At 37.8% G+C, this 20903-nt stretch overlaps 1 protein-coding gene across 2 annotated transcripts in view; it reads left to right on the top strand.

Annotated features, from left to right (window-relative positions):
* Positions 1-20903, top strand: part of Ammecr1 (AMMECR nuclear protein 1) — a 112050-nt gene that overhangs the window by 58453 nt on the left and 32694 nt on the right. The window lies entirely within an intron of this gene.

The following is a 20903-nucleotide window of genomic DNA, read 5'->3' as shown; positions in this document are numbered from 1 at the left end:
AAAAGCAGGAAAGATTCTAGTGAACAAGAAGCAGGATGTAGAGCTGAGAGTCACAGATAAACATTCATAAAATACAGGCTGATGGTGAAGTACAGGAGTTAGTTCTTTTTCAGTGCCTATACTTTGAAGTAGAAATAGTCCTTTGTCTCAGTGAATAAGAGTAGTCTCTATTATTTACCATTTTCAAAACCAATAACTTATAGTATTTATGTAGATGTATAGCTTTTGTAAGCTGGACAATAAAAAGACTTCTCTTTTTTGCTACTTAAAAACATACTTTTGTATGTAGGAGAATTAGGATTAAGAGAGGAATGCAGTCATCTCAGTCAATGAAGGTGGCTTATAAATTGCTCTTGAAAGCACAGCTCTAATTCTTTATATAAATTCATAATGATAGCATGGTATTTTAGAATACTGAAGTGACTGATACTTTGTGAGGACAGGGATGTGGCCAGTCAGCACACTTACAAGATGACTATCTTTTTTTCTCTTCTATTTCATTGTCCACAGAGTCTCCTCTGAGCAGGGAAGTAATTATGTAGGTTGTGGCCGGCCAGACCTGGAGCTTGAGTCTTCACTACACTGCTTTTGTTGTGCTCTGAATTCTGAGAAATTAGCAGTGGAGCTTTAGTTCTTTCCAAGAAATGGAGTGACCATATGAAAGGCGGAGAAGAGTTTGTTTTGATTTAGAGTTTTCTTTTCTTTGATTCTGTGTGCCTGACTGGAGTGTACACATACATATGTGTGTCTGTGCTGAAATGGAATAACAAGAAAAGCAAGCAAGGGATTGTTTGCACATTACAAATGTGTTTGCTTTTGATTAGATTGTTTGAGATATTGAAAATTCCAAACAAGCTTTGCTTTTTACTTTTCTTTAAAAGGTCTTATTCAGATTGGGTTCTTCTGGGTGACTAGATGCGTTGTCAACTGAATTTTCTTTTGTATTTGGGAGCATAATCTCTCATTTTTGTAGCGTTTACAGCCATTGTAAGCACCGTGATTATGTTTTTTCCACTCAGACATAATAGACTATTATGTGCTAATTCTCATGATTGATTATTTTAGTAATACACATGGCTCATTGTGAATAATTAAATTAAACAAGTTATTCTTCCTTTTCATGTAATATTGATCCTTATGTTAGCATCACCCAGATTGATTTTTTTCTTATGAAAAATCAATGAGTCACTTCTGACTGTACATTATTGTCATGGCAGCTCATTCCTGAGATGTTGAGGACAGACTATTTTTGGTAAGTGACTATGGCAAGACTCCTGGCTCAAGTATGCTTTGGGAAAAGTAGATTTATTAGAAATTCAATGCAAAAATAATTACCTTAATTTACAATCTATGCTTTACTCTTTCCAAAAAGGAGTAAGGCCCGAGTTCTAAAACTTACAGCTACTGTAGTCATTTCAGCTCAATTACCAAATGTAAATTTGTTCAGATTTTATAAAGTATTTAACTTAAGGTACAATTTGGAACCTAGATTGTCATGTGCTTTTTATTCAATATTACCCTTAGAAAAGCATGATGAAGATACTTAGCTGCAGAAATCTGAGATCTTCATTTTAGCTGCTGGGTTAATGTACCCTTTTCATTATCCCAAGTTTGTGCTAATGTGCAGAGATGTGGCCAAAAACATTGGCTAGCGGAATGTGGAAAGAAAAAGGAAAATGCACGAACCCTTCCCAGTATGGCTAATGGCTCCTGAATGAGAGAGAATTGTCTGAACTCATGTAGCACCTCCTGCCATAGGAATTAAATGCACTGAGTGTATCCGATTCTAATTCCCTATCACATCTGTCAGATCTCTGGAGTCTTCACTTGGAATTCCCCTGCTGCTTTGATTAAGTGCCACAGGCACAATGCCTTAGGGCAGAAAGGCAGAAAGGCCCATCTGTAAAAAAGCTGCGAGGGAAGCTATAAATGAGCTTTTTCAATGGCAGGCCTCTTGATTCTTGAGTTTGACAGGCAGAGAGTGAAGTACAAGAAATTGACTGTATTCATACATATGTCTAGGAACTTAACCTGTTTGCTCCTCTGATACTGATATTTCCCCCTTTTAATCAGGTTTAAATAATTCTTCCTGAAATCTGTCTGTGTTTTGCCTTAGGAATTTATGACATCATAGGAGAAAGAAGGTAAATAAATAAATAATTACAGTACTAGGCAGAATAGATTTTTGCCAAAGAGACAAAAAAAGATGAACACAGATTCTTTGCATTGTGATAAAACTGAAGCACATTTAATGCAATTCATACATTATTTCAACTAGCCAGTTGTTTTACTCGGTATAAATTATTGTACATGAGTTTTTTTCTACAAGGATATATTCAAATTGTTGTCAGCCAAGTAACCTTATAAGATTTTGGATATTTCAAGAAATTAATAATATTTAATATTTTTTTGTTTGTTTCTTTGAGACCAGATCTCAATATGTGGCCTTGACAACCATGAAACGTGGTATATAGACCAGGCTGGTCTGGAACTCACGAAGAGTCACTTGCCTCTGCCTTCTGAGAGCTGGGATTAATGGCGTATATTACCATGCCCAGCAACACTGTCAAGGGAAATGAACTTAGTATGGAAAAATCTTTTGGAATAAAAGAACTTGTAAAAGTGTGTGTGTGTATTGGGCTAGAGAGATGGCTCAGCAGTTAAGAGAAATGACCCAGGTTCAATTCCCAACCCCCACATGGTGGCTCCCAAGCATCTGTAAATCCATTTCTAGAGAAGTCCTCTTCTAGCCTCCACAGGCACCAGATATATATGCAGACAAAACACTCATACACATAAGATTTTTAAAAATTAAATAATTTATTTCAAAAAGTGTGTATATGCACACATAGGTATGTGTACACACACACACACACACACACACACACACACACACACACACACGCAAACACAAACACTACTACTAAAAATATCTAGAACCAACTTGAATTAAGCCTGTTGTTTGACAAATGATGACAAAAGTTAACGGATTTTTCTCTGCTCCATCTACATTAAAGTTAATTCATGTTTTGTTGTAGTATAAGCTGATATCTACCTCCTTTCCTAACAATCCTGAGATACTTATCATTTCTTTTGATGGAATATTGAATTGATAAAGCAGTGTTAGAATAGTAATATTATCTGGCATTATTGTATTAAATGAGGCTTAAAATTATACTCAGGTACTTACTATGTATATTGGGTTTTTTTTAGGGGGAGGTACAGAGTCTTATTATGCATGCAATCCAGCCTCAAACTCATGATATTCCTGCCACAGTCTCTGGAGTATCTGGAATTACAGGCCTGTGCCTCCATGGCTGGCTTTAAAAGCGTATTTCTTTTGGTCTGAACATTTCAGTGATAAATATTGGTTCTACTTTTAAATGTCTAAAGTGTTTGAGTCAGTAGGACCTGAATCAACCAGAAAACAGATTTGTGTCTTGATGTTCGGGAAGAATAAAATAATCAGGTTGATGTAAGCTCAAAGTGATTATTCCAGAATCTGACACAAACGATATACACTTTTGCCACATTTGGGGATGGGGGCAGGGGCGATGCCACTAGTGATCTGAGTGCTTTAAAATAATGAATGTTGAGGTTTGGGTGTGGCAATTTCATATTAAATTTTTAGCTTTATTTTTTTAGCCTGAGAAATGCTTTTGAAAAGATTTCCTTAAAAGGCAATAAGAAAGTCTTTCTCTGTGATCCTTGCCCTTCTCTCAGACTGTAAAGTGTTTCATATGTGTATATTCAAAGTAGCCGTCACTGGAAGAAAATTCTCGTTTTATTGCTGATAACAGTTTGTTGCCCTTCTAAGGCCAAACACTGTGTTAGCCTTTCATGTTGCATCAAGAATATATTTTTCTTAGAAACAACTTCCAGATGGTTTTACATTTTTTTTCTGCTTTTTTAAACAAATCACAAATGCTGGATATAAAATGAGGGAACCAAAGAGCTGCATTGTTTGAACTGCTTCTAGTTAACAAAATAAATTATGTACATGTATTCACATACATATATATGTGGAAAGAGATTATGTAGCACACTTCTCAGTATATTTAAAATCTTTAACACAAAGAATATAAAATGCAGCCTAATAATTGGTGTTGTGATCAGAAAGCATATGTATTGCTTTTTTAGACTTATGTATTTTATTTTATGTGTATGAATGTTTTGCCTGCATGTATGTATGTGCACCACATGTGTGCCTGGTGCCTGGGGAGACCAGAAATAGGCAATGGATCCTCTGGAACTGGAATTATAGGCAGTTGTGTGCTACCAAGGGGGTGCTGGGTGCCGAGTCCAGGTGCTTTGCAAGAGCAACAAGTACTATTAGCAACTAAGCCATCTCTCCAGCCCGTTTTATTAATTGTATAACCTTACTTCAGCTCACAGAATTAACCTGTATATCCACTGTAGGAACATCGTTTAAATGAGATTAGCATATTATTGTCCCCATTTCCACCACCACCCACTTTTTTTTTTTAACTTTTCCACATTGAAATACTAATTTGTGTCCTTCCTTAGAGAAAAACTAAGAAAAATCCATATAGAAAATCTTCCGGAAGCTTTAATTACAGGGATTGCTGAGAGCTCAACCTCCTGTTGCTATACCCAGCTCCCCTTGGGCCTGTTTTCTGTGTTCCACAAAGTCGGTTTAAAAGGTTCCAACTGTATCTGCTTCGTTGGCAATGACAGGGCAGAGGATTTCTTTCCACTTTGCAGGCTGCTTTTAACCTGAGACATTCTTATGACCTTTTGTTGCTCCCTAGATAAGAGGACCTGATTTCCTTAGCTAGATCCAGAGAACTATTCTAAACCTTTGGAATAGTGGGCAGGGTTGCATATGAAAAGGAATAAACTGTTCACTAGGCTAGGCTTATGCTACTAATGAAGTCGTTGGTTCAAGGCCCAGTTTGGACCAGTTCGCTTTGTTCCACATAGCAGCCTGTGCCCCAGGTAGTTGACACGGTAAAGCTCAGGCAGAGCTTGTGCACGGTCAAGTATAAAACCCAAACATGATACCAGACAGGCCACATTAAGACTTCTAACACCGAGCCATCCTGGGAAGAGTTAATAATTGCTTTGACTCTGTAAGAAAAGGTGCACATATTAAAAATTGGTGATTTATTTTCAAAAGCTCTCTTAAGAGAGTCAATATGGCTTTGGGGATGGGGAGTGTTTAGTTCTTTGGAGTAGAAGGGAAAACTGAGAACATAGGTTGACCTTCAACAGGCCTGAAAATACTATGGAAGAAAAGAAAATCTGCACTCAAAACCTCAGGAACAAATTGTTTATTACTTCCCTTCTGCTGCGTCCCCACCTTTAATGTAGAGAGTAGTGGCTAGAATTAGTGAGAGTCCTCTCAGAGAATAGTAGATGTACGCTGCTGCCACTGCTAAATATTTCAGTGGGAAAAGATGACTAGATTAAATTTACCAGTGTGAAAACTCCATCAAGTACAATTGCTTCTCATTTCAAAGTACATCTTAAAAGGCTCCATGTTGAAGTGCCGGTCTGTTGTGGGTGGAGATGTTCCTGTGCTTCAGGTAGCAGCTCACTAAAGTGGTTATCTGTGGTCTCAAACTGTGTGCCCTCCTGTGCAATTGCCTCTTCCACTTCATAGGTTTTATTATTGCTCAGAACAGCACACTTCACCCATTAGCCAGTGTAGCCACAGACACTCACTGGCATAGCTAACCTTTCCCTCTGAGACAAGATTTCCATCTACCTCTCTTTGCCTAGAGTAAAAGCCAATCTCATTATAAAGTCTACATTTTACTCAGGGTAAAATTAATATCCTACAGTGTTCCAGTGCTCTGCTTGCCTCCCCTGCTCCTAGTCTTCTGCTTTGCTTTTCATATCCACCCCCCCCCCCCCAGTTAGCCTTAGCCCTTAGCCCGCCTGGCTTCTTTGTTTTCCTTTAAACCTTTAAACGCTTTTGCACATGCCATTTTGTCAACTAATCTTCTCCCAGATACCAATGTACTTGCCTCCCTTTCTCTCTATATGTCTCAATTCAAATGACTTAGAATAGTCTGGTGTTAGTCTTTTTGATAATAGCAATATTTGCCTCCTAATTTACAGGGGTTTGATGCTTAATTTTTTTTTTTTTTTTTGGTTTTTTTCGAGACAGGGTTTCTCTGTGTAGCTTTGCGCCTTTCCTGGATCTCGCTCTGTAGACCAGGCTGGCCCTGAACTCACAGAGATCCGCCTGGCTCTGCCTCCCGAGTGCTGGGATTAAAGGCGTGCGCCACCACCGCCCGGCGATGCTTAATTTTTAAGAAACGAGGCTGTGTGGGCATATCAAGAGCCTGAGCTTTAGAGTAAGTAGTAGCTGCGTTGCGTGCTGGTTACCCCAAGTCTTTAACTTTGTGAAATTAGAGACGCTAAGGAACTTTTATGGAATCTTACTTTCTTCAGTTGTAAAATAGAGATGATATCAATGTGGTAGATTTCTTGTGAAAATTAAGAGGCATATTGATATAAAGTATCAGCACGTTCTGGTTATGCTGTTTTTCTACTTCAGAAATTAAATAGTAAGAATAATAAACAAATATAAATTTAAATATACTTGTAGGAATTGAAGTTTTCTTTTATCTCTTGCACATGTAAATTGGCAGGAGTTCTTATTGTATGAAAAGACAGAACCATCGTTAAAAAATAAATCAATGACAGTATAATCTGTCACCATCTCACTTTTGTTTATGAAATCTTTTAAACACATGCATGCACCCCCCCACACACACACAATGTGACCATTGAACAAAACACCACCAGTCAGTATTCATAGGTCGTTCTACACTATCAAGTATGTCCTCAGCTGATTCTCGATCTCAAATATTTAGGACACTTTTTTACTCAAGGCTCTGATGTTGACTCATGAAGTTCATACACTTCCCATCAAAACCATTCAGACACAATGTATGGCACTGCTTCGAGGAGCTACTCTTACTCTGTCTGCACAGAGGAAGGCCCAGTCTTGTAAGCAGCCTACCCTACAAAGCCCCAGCCTCACAATCTAGCCATGAATGCTTATTCACCATTTCCTATGTAGATTCTTTCATGTCTTTCTGACTTTGAACATTTTTTTTTCCTCTGCCAGCCATGCCTTGCCCCATTTCCACCCAGTCAACTCCTACTCATTATTCAAGCCCCAGCTTGCTTGTTACTTCCTCTACAAAATTTCTTTGACACGCCCCAGCAAAGCTGGTTAGTCTTTTGTGTTCCCACAGCACTCTGTTCAGGCCTCTGTTGTAAATATTTAACCCACCAGATTATCATTATTGACTTTATATGTTTGTCTCTGGTATAAAATTGCCCTTAATGGTAGTTTACCAAGCCATGTCAGAGCAAATAAACAGAAACCAGTCCTATTCCTTGGTAGCAACCTTACTTGGTCCTGATAGCCATGTCTACTTTCCTCCTTTATATCTCTGCCTCTGTTGACTTTTGTTACCTTTCATTGCTGCCAACTTATAAGAAGAGATGCTGAAGTTGATTGATAGTGAGGAGTTGGTTTAAGGCCAGTTGCAGTTTGATTGAACTGTAGGACAGGAACTGGGTGCGGAACATTTTACAGAACAGATTAACAGGAGACTAATACCTTCTTTTAATAGCCATAGGTGATGGAAGAAGCTCCATGTAAGCTGATGCTCGCTGTAGGACCATAGAGCTGGAAGAGACCCTTAGAAGTCTTCTGGGCCAGCCCTTATTTGATTTGCCTTTAAATCTTCCAAGAAATGAGCATTTAGTTTCTGTCTCAATTATTTTCATTGACTTGGGACTCACTACCAGCTCAGCAGACCATTTAATTTTTGGACACCTCTAACCTCACTACCCTTATTTACGCCAGTTATTCTTTCATGGGGCACCAGTTAGTTTGAATGCCAGAAACTACAGACTGCCTGCATTTAGCACCTTCTTCTTCATGAAAGCCACATTAACCAGCAGCGGTCAAACTTAACCTCTGAGTAATATCCTCATCTTCAGAAGTTTAGGAGTGGTAAGATACAAAGTTTTACAATTGACTTCCTTCTACCCACCCATAAGGATTTGAACTGGCCCCTTATTATTGAAACCTTTGAAGCTACTGCCATCACAACTTTTTTCACTGTCTTAAACTTTTAGAGTCAGATGGGCAAGAGAATCCTGAGATTTCAAGCTAGAACAAGAATTAGATCTTTCAATTGTCCCAATACTCTATGATATAGAATTGGAACTAGCATTAGAACACAGCCTCTTGACACTGTCTTGGACTGCCACTCAATGTACATGATGGAAGGCATAGAGTATGCAAATTTATGTATTTTATTTTTATATTAACATGTATGTTATTTCAAGGAATCCTATAATAAAAGAATCATTTCATAATGTAAAGACTAACTCTCAAGCTACATGCCTTGCATCACATTTTTGACACTATTTCCGTAAACTGTAGAGACTGGGCCAGCAAGATGGCTCAGTGAGTAAAGACACTTGCTTCCAAGCTGCGTGACCTGAATTTGATTCCTTGGACCTACTTGGTAGAAGGAGAGAACTGACCACCATAATTTATCCTCTGACCTCTACAGCCATGTGTGTATATACACACACTAAATAAATAAATGTAATCATCGTTTAAACCTGCAGTAGTAGAAGCTATTATAGGAACTTGAAACAAAGCCTTGTTTATTGTGGTAGGTTTCCTTTTTATCAAAAATATCTTCAATAGTGGGAAAGATATACAAACTTCCACTCTTCCACTAGACAGTTGCTGGCTTCCGAGGGAGGGAGAGTCAGTTTCTGCTAAGGGCATGGCTCCTAGTAGGTCAACCACACTCTAAATGTGTGGCCCCACAGCCAGAGGTATATGGGGAAGAGGACTGGGGGCATGAATATGATCAATATACATTGTATTCATAAAAATACATAATAAAAACAATGTCTCAAACATAGTAGTAGTTACGTTTCCTAATCATAGTAGTAACCTTTATTTTCTGTGTACTGGACCTTTACTAAGTGTTTTACACATTGCTTCATTTAATCTCTTCGGCAACCCTATCAAGTTGAAGTCATTTTGCTTATGTTATATATAGTTAGGGAAATCCAAGGCTTAGGAAAGTTCAACTTTACTGAATGAAAGCAAATACACAGCAGTACCTGGATTTGACTTGCATTCCAAACCATATTCCTACACTGCTCTTCTCCCAATAACTTCACTCCCTCCTCTTTGTACAGAGACTTGCTTCATTCACTCAACTAATTTGGTCTTGTGTCAGATGAAAACAAATCTTTGAGTGAGCATTCTGATCCTTTGGGCATTCAGTTCCTCAACTCTTAGTTTCCCACAACTTCCCTTATATCCCCAGTTTGTTTATTCCTGTGTAATTTAGCCTCTCCTGGGTTGTCTTTTCTTTTAGAATCCTGAGGCATGGTTTTTTGTTCACAGTGACCTTCTTAGTGCAGTGGGGTTTTATGAACTCCCATACTCCAATCAGAGCTTCTCATTTGGGGGATATGCAGTCTGAAGGTTTTGATTTCTCTGCCTGTGTAACGTGTGCAGCCAATCTCAACAGATTTACATGGAATACAGTCCTCAAGTTCTAAAGCTCTGCAATCTACTATGACTTTGAGGGCTTGGGGAAATGTTTCCCACAGGAGGACTGCAGAGTCATCCCGATTCTGCTCTTCTCTACAACTTGCTCATATAGGAGGCATCATTTGGGGAGTAAGAAGTTAGTCTATTCCTTAGAAATTATAATTAGGTAAATAGCCCAGATTTCTAGATAATTTAGGTCAAACATTGCTTTCATTTTCTTTTCTTCTTCCTTTTTTCCCCTTATAATTTAAGTCCCTTAAGAAAAGTTAGCATAAAAGAAGAAACAGTTATATAAGTAGAACATAAATGTACCTATGCCTGACATTTTCCTCATAGAAAAATAAAAAATGGATTTTAGGAAGGAAGTGTGTGTATGTGGTAACAAGCTATGCCTCTTTTGCCATATTTGGATTTACAAGAATCAATTTTTAAAGTAATTAAATCATCCAGAATATGTCTTTTGTTTTTTGTAGCAGAGATTTGAGGAGTAAGAGAAAAGAAAGGAAAATACTTTGAAATTATAGTAGTATTTTTATATATGGATTGTCTTTAAATTTTTGAGTTAAAGAATTATGGAAACTTTAGAAATATAGGCATTATTGAGTGTCCTCTGGGTTTTCTCCTGATCCATGTAAGAGCTTTTTTTTTAATGTCTGAGACAATAAATTATCTGGACTCCTGTTGTCAAGTTAGGTATTTTTTCAATTTGGCAGTGAAAACACATTTTTATTTTTATTCACGTATTGCCTGTTAATTATAATGAAATTGATAGCAGTATTTGGGGCATTATCCATGTTACATATCTCTTAGAATTTCAAAGACTTTCACCAGTGTAAGATACTGTCATTCCACATATTTAGGGCCTACATACTTGCTCATGGTAACATGGCAAATTAATGCTGCAGCGAATGCAAAAGCAGCAAGTGGCTGGAGATGCTAGCCCAGAACCTGGTAACATTTTATTCTTTTAGGATAGCAGTAAGATGTTACTTTGTTATAAAGAAAGATGGAAAACTGAATTTATTTACAATTTTAGCCAGAACCAGAGTGAAAGAAACTCTCAATTTGTTTTGGCCTTGCCTATAGCAGAGTTGCAATTTATAGAAAAGAAGAACCAAAAAGTAAGAATTTTCATCTGTAGATACTAGCTGTGAGGGCAGCCTGCTGGGACTGGGAGATGAGTCTTTCTCTGTGAGAAAATTCTTCTGCTGTCACCAACATTCCCTTGAGTGGCCTATACTCATCCCCATTGTGAAATTTCCTGAAATAAATCTTTTGGACCCTCTTTAGAGTCCCTTTGTTTTGCCCATTCTTCAGCCTTCAGGAATTTGGGGTGTTGTGCCATCTATTGCTGATGGGTATGTAGATTCTGGAAGTGGCTCCTGAAACATGTAGGTATAAAAGAGCCACGTTCCTGCAACTGAAGGATACCCCATGAGCAGAATACAAGTAGTAGTATAAATTAGACATTCAGCTAGACATATGGTCCATGTAACTATATATAAAATCTTCTCCATTGCTTTCTGTCTAGTTACGTTTTGAAGGTCTAACACAAGTGATTCAGATTTTTGTGGTTGGCTTTTGAGACAAGGTCTCACTGTGTAGTATAGGCTGGCCTCTAATCCATGACCCTTCTGCTTCAATCTCCCAAGTCATGTGCTGGGGCTACAGACATGCACTATCACAGTCAGTGTGACTTCATTTTACTTTTTGGTAGTTTCTTCTCTTGTCTCAGAAGACATTACAGATTAATCAATGTGTGGCTAGTTCTTAGTTGTCCTTTCTTGTCAAAATGAGGTATGTTCCTATTGTCTGATTGGGAGTCTACTCTTAATTTTAATTTAGGTTTCATGTAGGCAATATCCCAGCATTTTAGGATATTTTGCTATAAGTTGCTATAAGTTGTATAAGTTCTAGACAACCAGTCAAGCTATCTTTAAGTTAATAGAAGGACAAGTGCCTGAATGACGGTCAAAATTATACTACAGCTACTCTGCAGGAGTCTTTCTTCAAATGCATCCTCCCTTGTTCAGGTTAAAAGGTCTCTGTGACCTAGGATGGGTCTGGTCCTGGCTGAGTCACAGCACTCTAACTGTAGCACTGCTCCCCTGAAACTGCTAGCTAGTGTGTGGATTCAGTAGGAGTCTTAATTCTCCTTCCCAGAACACCTTGCTTGGTTCACTGTCCACATCCCCCCCCCCCCCCCCCCCCCCGCAGCCTCTCCTTGCTGTACAGGATGTGCTGACCCAGTGCAGACATGTCACCTCCTTCCCACCACTGAAGTGCTCCAGCCCACGACTTTGTGTCAGTTGTAGCCTGAAGTCATAGGCTGAAGAAGTAGGAGGAAAGGGTGATAAGACCTGGTACAGTGATAATTTTGCCAAATAGTTGAATGTCAGAGTTGGTTGTTGCTCTTCTGTTCTTGTGTAAGGCATATGCCATTTTCAGTTCACAATTTCTAGAAAGAAACTCAGGCTTTCTCAAAGCACATAAATAAGTAAATGCTTGTGGCTTTATTTATACTTTTTTATAGTGTAGAGTTCCTTCTCTGTTTCCCTAAGGATTCACTTCGAAATTTCCCCCAGCTTCCCAGAGTTACTGTTCTTCCTTTGTGTGCTCACATCACACTGCCTGTGTTACAGCTCTTGCTTCCTCTTGCCTGCTTCATTATTTGCATGCTTGTGTTCCCTAGTTAGATTGATGATCCCCTCCCAAGACCAAATATTTCAAATATTTCACACCTTTACATTCCCTTGGTAACTGTTAGGAGTTAGGTATAGACCAAAATAAGTGTTTGACTAAGAGCCAGTTGTCTCAGTATATTGAAATATCTGTTTATAAGGTGGTTAAGGCAATTAAAGCACTGGGAACTGTAATCCTATATAAGAGATGTGAGAAGCAAGGAAACCTCTGAAAATGTGTGTTAGGTAAGTCATGAAAATAAGTCAGTTTGCAAAAGCAAGCTTTTTTTTCATTTGTAGTGATTTACTTTGGAATCGAGAGGTATCTATATTTTGTTTTCTACTTATAATTTTAAATCATGGACATTCTACCTTGTGTTGTAACAGCATCGGTAACCCTTTAGTAAAGGATGGGGATACTCAGTTTTCACATTTGGATGTTCTCGTTGTGGTAATGAAGTTGTGCTATTCTACAAATGAGGCACATTGAAATACAAGTTTGAAATCTGCTCCCAAGGAAAAACCTATATGTAGTCTACACATAAGGTGAATGAGAAAGAGCAGTAGGTGGAAAAGAAGTGGTAAGTGCAGTGTGTGTGTGTGTGTGTGTGTGTGTGTGTGTGTGCACTATAGCATATAGTTGTAGCTCACAAACATTTGTAAGAGAAGATGCCATCAAGCCACTATTAAAGTTGTTTTGCAGAGGACATTTTATTCATTGAAAAGGCCAGTTCTGTGGCGTTTTGTTTATACTTCCTGTCTTACAGAGCTTGAGTGAGTAGGTGAAGGTGGCTTTACAGAAGGACCTTTCTGTGATAGGGGAACAATTTGGGAGGACCGAAGTTCTAGGTAAGCAACCCAAGGTCCTGGGTTCATGTTGTGCCATTTATTAGTAGCTAACTAATTATGTTTAATTTTACTAAGGTATGAAAGCACTTAGATTGTGTTGGTACAGAAATAAAACTTGAATTCAACAAATGAAGTACTAGTTAATATCTTTTTCCCAGAGAAGAGACATTGAGCTAGTGATCGAGTCATTTTTTCTCATTGAATTTAGCAAGTTCAAAAAAGCCCTTTTGAAATCCAGCCTCTAAGAGCTCCTGTTTACAGTCATTAGTATCTATTCCCCAAAGGGCCACACCCCTTTCTGAACTTGACTTTCTTCCTCATTCCCGGTGGAATAAATATCACACAGTAAATAGTGGTGTGAGGAGTAAACAGTTTGGGGGTTAAAAGGAGTGCTTAATGCAATAAAGCTGAGATGCAGTGGGAAAATAGCCTTCTGATGTGCATTTGATAAGGACTGGGTTAATTTCAACAAAACATCTGATACAAAAAGTTGTGAATGCAAGACATTTGAGAGGGGTATCTAGAAAGAGAAGGGAGTTACTGTGTTTAACAGTTGCCAACTGCCAGGCACATGCAAGTTGTGATTTTGTCAGACTTGGAAATTAAGTGTGATCAGGTCTCCTCAGCCCTTCAGTGAGAGAAGATGGAAACCTAGCTGCAAGACAGAGCAGTATGAGTGAGTACTGATACACTGTCCACAAGTCTTCTAGTTAGTTTACATTCATGTGCTTACTATTGCCCTCTTTATATTCTGGGCTTGGAGAAAAGAAGCCCGTGGAGCTTATTGGTTGAACTTGTCCAGCTGGGTCCTTCTCCAGCCACCATCATGTTACTAGAGATTTCAGTGTGCTTGCTCTCCTACTTCTTTTCTTTTGCTCCTTCCTTTCTTAATAAGGTAATTCCAACTCTGAATACTTGCTAGAGTTCCAACGCTTGATTGAAAGATACATTCAGTTTTCTCTAAATATGCAGCAGTTATAACAACACAGCTGTAGTTAAAGATAGACTTTTTCATAAATCCTCATGGTTTTACTTCCTAATCACATCAGACCGAATTAAGGTTTCATTCATTTCAGTTTCATGATGGCTGAACACTTAATTCTGAAAACATCACTAAGTACTACAGAGCACTAATGGTGACCATCAGGACACATCCACCTTCAAGGAGCTTACAGTTTTGTAAGGAATACTTGTGTATATACACAAGATCTATGATGAGCAAAGTAGAAACGTCCTCATTAGGTGGAGGTACCGTGCCAACAGAAATGGGAGGAATTAGATGGGGCTCAATAGATTGACAGCTTTAAGGAATGAACTTTAAAGCTGAATCTCTGTGGACATTTTAAGATTCAGTTTCAATATCCAAGGGTGGGGATATGGAAAGGATATGCATTCTATATCCAAAAAATACCTTGAGCTAAGAAGGTAGAAGTATGTGTTATTTGAGGAAGAATTGCAAGTAATGCTGCGTGATTTGGCCTCTAGTGGAAACGGGGAGATACAGTGATAGACTGTAAAGGCATTGAATTGCCATTGGAAGATGTTAGCAGAAGAACAAGGTTATCAGGGATATATCTCTGGTTACTCACATATAAGATGTATTGGAAAGGACAGATATTAGTAACAAAGATGGGCACAGTGATACAAATCTACTTTATCTTCTAGTGTCAAAGACATTTTGAATTTGTCTTGAGCTATCTTTTTTTTCAAATTTAAGAGTGTGTGTGTGTGTGTGTGTGTGTGTGTGTGTGTGTGTGTGTGTGTTCATGCATATGTATGCAGGTGCCTTTAGGCTAAAAAAGGGCATTGGATCCTCTGGAGTTGGAGTTATAGACCGTTGTGAGCCTCCTCGTGTGAGTGCTAGGACTGAACTCAGGTCATCTAAAAGAGAAGCAAATACTCTAAACTGCTGAGCCATCTCTCTGGGTACCCAACATTTATTTTTTATGTGTATTGTGCACCTACATGTGTGATTTTTCTTTTTCTTTTTTTATTAAATTATTTTTCATTTATTTTATGTACCAACCACAGTTTCCCTTCCCTCCTCTCTTCCTGCTCCCTTCCCCTACCTCCCATCTACCCCCTCCCCATGTGTGAGACTTTTTAAGAGTATTAGTCTCTTAATAGTTTGCCCTAGGGAAGAGCACACCAATTGGTTATCCAATACCAAATGATCAACCCTGAAAAAGATACATATGAGTAACATTATACAGACTGAACAGGTTGTTTACGTGTGTGTGTGTGTGTGTGTGTGTGTGTGTGTGTGTGTGTGTGTGTGTGTGTATAAAACAAGAATTAATGAAAGAAGAGTCTGTGACTTTGGAAGACAGCAAAGAGTAGTATATGGGAGGGATTTGAAAGAAAGGGAAGGGGAAAATAATAAAATTTACATTATAATCTAAAAAATAATAAGTAATTTAAAAACACAGTTAGTTTCCCAGTTATAGATGAAATTACGTTTGTAAACAGGGGGAGCTGATAAGATGGCCCATTGTGCAGAATCACTTGTCATGCAAGCCTGACAACTTGAGCTGGATGCCCAGAACCGATGTAAATGTGGGAAGAGAGAAAACGTTCCACAAAGTTGTTCTCTGACCTCCACATGTTATGACATTTGTTAAAATATAACAGAACCTTGAAGAAAAATTTCTAACCAAAAATACATTTGTGGATGAGAAATGTGTAAGAAAATAAATATTTGTAAACAGTGGATGGTTGTTATGTAATTTAATATCTATATTTATTACTTAAGTATGTCTGAGGTTTGTGGCTGAATTAAAATAGATTCTAGGCTTCCTTAAAGGTAAACAGCACATCCTTTGAGTAGTACAATGGAAACTAAAGTTTGATTGTTATAAAAGTCAGTGTCTTCTACTCCATCTATTTAGCAATACTTTTGAGTAATCTGTTCTCCATTGGGGAACTTTCTAGATGTTTTGTGACTATGATTCAAATTTAGAAGATCTGTTTGTATATTGTAGCTGAGTAATGTCCTAAGATGAAACTTTCATATGAGGTAAAATTCTATCCAAAGAATTGGGTCCTTTGCAGTTTTTAGAGTAATGTCCTGTGACACTGTGGACTTCTTGACTTTGACTTTCAAGTCTTCTTGAGTGCAAGATGGGGAGAGTTTCTTGGAGGCAGAGTTCAGCCCTCCTTGTAGTAATGTACATTAACAAATAAAATAATATTTCCAGAAATCAGCTGGGGTCTCTAAGTTTTGAATAATGATCCTGAAATATAGGACAAATGAATAGCTAGTTCCACAAAAAAATTTAGATGGTTCATTAGGTGCAGATATTGACACATATTCTAAAGGGAAATTCCTAAAATTTAGTGACGAGAGGGTGGATGTACTATACACATTGTTAAACAGAACCATTTCCAAGTAACAGATTAATTTAATGCTGATATGTTGTAGTAGATTAGCACTGAATAGTAAAACAACTTCAAACAAGCGCCCCAATTATTTTATAGCTCAGTTTATTTTTAACATTTATGTAGTAGTCCACATTTAATTTTCCTGATTTTTATAATGCTCTGTAGCAAAGCCATCCCTAAATGGAACAGCTGGTTTGTGCCCTGAATATGTTGACTAGCTTAGAAACATTGTTCCAAGAAAAAGTCTCCTTTCAAGGTTCACAAGCTTATGATGTCCTGCTGTAGATGATTTTTGGACTGATAATACAGAGCAGACCTAAATGATTAACTCAAAGCATAAAGATGCTTCCATTTAAAACAGAGACTCTTTGTGACTCTCCTGGCCAAAACCATTTTGACTTTTCCCCTGTATAAAATGTACTGGTTAGCATTTTACTTTTGTTGGAACATTGACCTGTGATTATTTTATTCAGTATTCCTATATAGGCCTTTGAAAGGATACCTATCAATTTTAGTGTCCCAAATTTTCTTAAGCAAACACATTTGGTGTTTCTGGTGTTTTCAAGGTTTCCATAGAAACAGGACATCTTGTTGCCTTTTTTTTTTTCTTTTTAAATCGCTGTGGTTTACAGTTCTGTATATGAAAAGGAGGCATCTTATCCTGGCCAACCAAGCAAAACTAGTAGAATATCCATGATGTGCTGGTTAAGTTTGTTTTGTGCTTTAGGGAAACCTGTATAAATCCAAGAGCTAGCAATATAGTTAGGGTAGCCAGATGTATATTTTTGTCAGGGTAACAGAGCTTCCTAGGCAGTGAGCCATACTTGCAGAGGGAGTGTTGTAGAGAGCTGGAAGACTGCCCTGTGCTGGTGAAGTGAGAGCCAGTGTAGATGCATGAGGAGTAACAACTTCCAGGAATGCTTCCTTTGGACAGGAATGATATTTCATTGGGTTTTTACTTGGTATTTATTTCATAATGACTAGATATTTAGTACTTAACATACAGTGTTCCAAAGGATTTTATTCATTGTTTTGGCTTTTTATTTTGTTCGTTTTGGTATGTGGATCTCTAACCTAGGGAATACAATCCCTTTTTACCCTCTGTTTTCCCTTTTATGGATAGAGCTATCTCACATATGAAACTGGATTGGTTCGGATAGTGAGCAAGTAATCAAACTCGGTCCACATGTTTTAGTTTTATTTTCTGTTTGAGTTATTAGTGATCTGTTGTAAACCATAAACTTAGTGGCCATTGCCACAGTAGGCAAGTGACTAGTAATATTACCATGTGAGTAAAAGCTCCCAAATTCAAAACAGTTGCAGGAAGACCAGAGTAATCAAAAAAGAATGGATGACTGTGATCGGGATATAAAATAAATGAAAAAAATTAACTAATAAAAAATTCATACCAAAAAAGAATGAATGAAATATTTATTTTAAAATTAGTTGTGCTTGGTTTAGTGACACAGATGTCTCAAAATAGGTTGTGTTGTCTAGCAAAAGTTTGCCAGAGACCTGCCTTTTTAACCTACACAGAAGATTTATAACTAGGATGTTATCTTGCTTGTAGATGAGTAAATTCAGGAAAATAATTTGTTCTCTTTGAGCAAGTTCTATATTCTCCTTACAACCTTAATTACAGACTTGATTTGCTTAGCTGGTCCTTATTTTCCAGACTTGCTAAACGAGACCTTCAGCCAAGGTCTGTTTGAATTAGGCCAAGTTTTTGAAATAGTAGAGTTGAAATTAATGAGGCTTTATTCTGTTTGGAGAGTTTGTTTTCCATCATTGATAATTATTTCCAGAAAAGTTAAATCCACAGAAAATACTCCCCCAGATTCCTTAATGTTGTTTACCAAAGGGTAGCTACACAGAGAAACCCTGTCTCGAAAACACCCCCCCCCCCAAAAAAAAAGAAATGGCTTTTAGTTTCATGGGGCTACAGAGAGGACATGGCAGCGGCCGATGAAAATGACGTGCTATAACCTGGTCTCATACCTGTGGAGCAGGCTCTGAGCAGCATTCTAAGCCAATATTATTCCATATAAAAAGCAAACGAGACCTTGGAATGTTAAAGTCTAATGTGATTGATAGAGTGCATGCCAGTGCATGCTAATACTTTAACCCGCATGAGCCTGGTGAGTTGTAAGACCTTCGAAGTCAACATTTTCATAGTCCTGCCAGGTGTACACACATCTTCCACAGAATCTGCTTTCTCCTGCTAAATAATCCTTATGGCTTCAGAAGCTTGATTTTCAACAAGGCCTTTTTCCCTTTGATGAATTTCAGGTTAGTAATTGTCCAATGTCAGAGAACAGGAAGTGGCCACAGGATTTTTTTTTTTTTTACAGTGTGTGTCTATGTGAATTGTTAGCCAATTTCCTCCAGGTCTGTGTTCATTTAAAGAGACTATTGTGTTTCTTTTATCATCTGTGCCTACCCTTGATGTCTTATGATTCATCCAGTTCATAATATGTCCCTTTATAAGAAGGTGTGAAAAGCATAAAATAGGTTAGTAACATGGGTCCCTGTATGTTTCGTGCTACAACAAAATGGTAATAATAGCAACATAAACATAAGATGCTGTTGAGCTCCGTCAGGATGAGAACATTCATGTTTTCCTCAAGGGGAAAAAGGCTTGTGAGATCAAAGCCACTCTGTGACTCTATCATGGGAGATTATTATCTATTTATAGCAGTATGTGAGTTTCAGATAGAAAAATATTGCCAAACAGTGGCATTGTGAATGCACACTAATCTAAATAAAAACTAAAAAGACCAGTTGCCACATTCTAAATGAACATCATTTAATGGCTATAAAAAAAGGAAGATACACTTTAATGGCATAGTTTTTAAACTGAGCAATAAAAGATATACATAAAATATAAGAACAAAAGAATTTAAGGGACCATTAACCATTTAATAAAGTATATGCAGCACAATTATTTTAATGCTTATTATATTACCAATAAATGTGTATTAAAATGAAACTATATGAGACTGCTTTTCCTGTATTTTTTATTTCATTCATTAAATATCTACTTATCAGCTACAGTATTTTAGGTAGTAAATATACAGCAGTGAACAAAAGTAAGAATAATGTCCATTCACCTTGGGTGTAATTAAATTATAGTATGTACATAGATACAAATAGAACTCCTTTCAAATTTCAACTCTTTTCAAATCTAGTCATGTTACCACAGTGTAGTGAAACCTCCACAAAGCAAGGTGTTTCTCAAAACTAAGAAGAACATTGAATGACCCTAGATACATACTTAACATTTTTCCTGTAGCAGGCACTCATGAATGTCTGCTAAAATAAGTCATGTTCACTTGATGTTCCCTGCTTCCCATAGTCATTATAGCTACCACCTGTTTATGGCAAGTTCTGCTCTGGGTGATACCACTACTGTCACATGACTGATTTACGTTGCATGGCTTTTATCCGTTGCATTTTTCCTATCCTTAAATGATGCTGCCCCTTTCAGTATCAGTTGTGGTTTTACCAAAATGCATCATAGGACAGAATCAGCAACTGTTATTTTAGCTGCATATTATGAAGCCTTTCCAATATATTTTATTAGCCCATGTGCTTTTCTCATGGAAACAAAATCAAAGTAGGATACCTTTTTGTTGAGTTATTCCATTTTTGATGGTAAAAGAATGGAAAACTATACTAGCAAAATTTGTCTTTGCCTTTGAAAATTAGGTTTCTTAAGCTATAACCAAAAAAGAAACAAAGACTTAAAATGTCCTTTTCTATTTATCAGGCTCAGTTTAAACATATTAGAGGGAGTGAAGTAAAGTCTGTTCCAGTTTAAGAGATTGGGGATAGGATGGATTAAAGTCCGAGAGAGCTTTAGTACATCAAGCACCACATATTTTCCCTGTACTGAATCTACACGTGGCGTTGTGCTATTTACTTGAAAATGAGCACTGAGGTTATCTTGCCCTGACCAGCGTATAGTCTGACATAGTTGTGCACACACAATCAGAACATACAGTGGCTTTTACCATGGGGACAAGACTCCAGTTGTTAGACTTTAATAAAAGAGAATTAAATGTCTTATTTTAAAAATATGTAACTTTTGCTGTTGAATGGTCCTTTATGTAACTAAGTAGCTAAGGAGAAATGATTCGTCAGACTAGATGGAATGCAGGACAAGATGAGCAAGGGAAAAGCAGGAGAGGAAAAGAACCCCATTGTGTAAGACTGTGTAAGGAGTGGACAAGATCAGGAGAGGGAGAGAGCCCCACTGTGTAAGATCAGGAGAGGGAGAGAGCCCCACTGTGTAAGAACAGGAGAGGGAGAGAGCCCCACTGTGTAAGATCAGGAGACAGGGAGAGAGCCCCCCTGTGTAAGATCAGGAGAGGGAGAGAGCCCCACTGTGTAAGAGCAAGAGAGGGAGAGAG

The sequence above is a fragment of the Peromyscus californicus genome, unplaced genomic scaffold, assembly GCF_007827085.1.
Source record: "Peromyscus californicus insignis strain IS unplaced genomic scaffold, ASM782708v3 Scaffold_10__1_contigs__length_136768540, whole genome shotgun sequence".
Taxonomy (NCBI): domain Eukaryota; kingdom Metazoa; phylum Chordata; class Mammalia; order Rodentia; family Cricetidae; genus Peromyscus; species Peromyscus californicus.
Note: the sequence above shows the minus strand (reverse complement) of the source record. Positions and strands in the feature narration are given on the sequence as shown.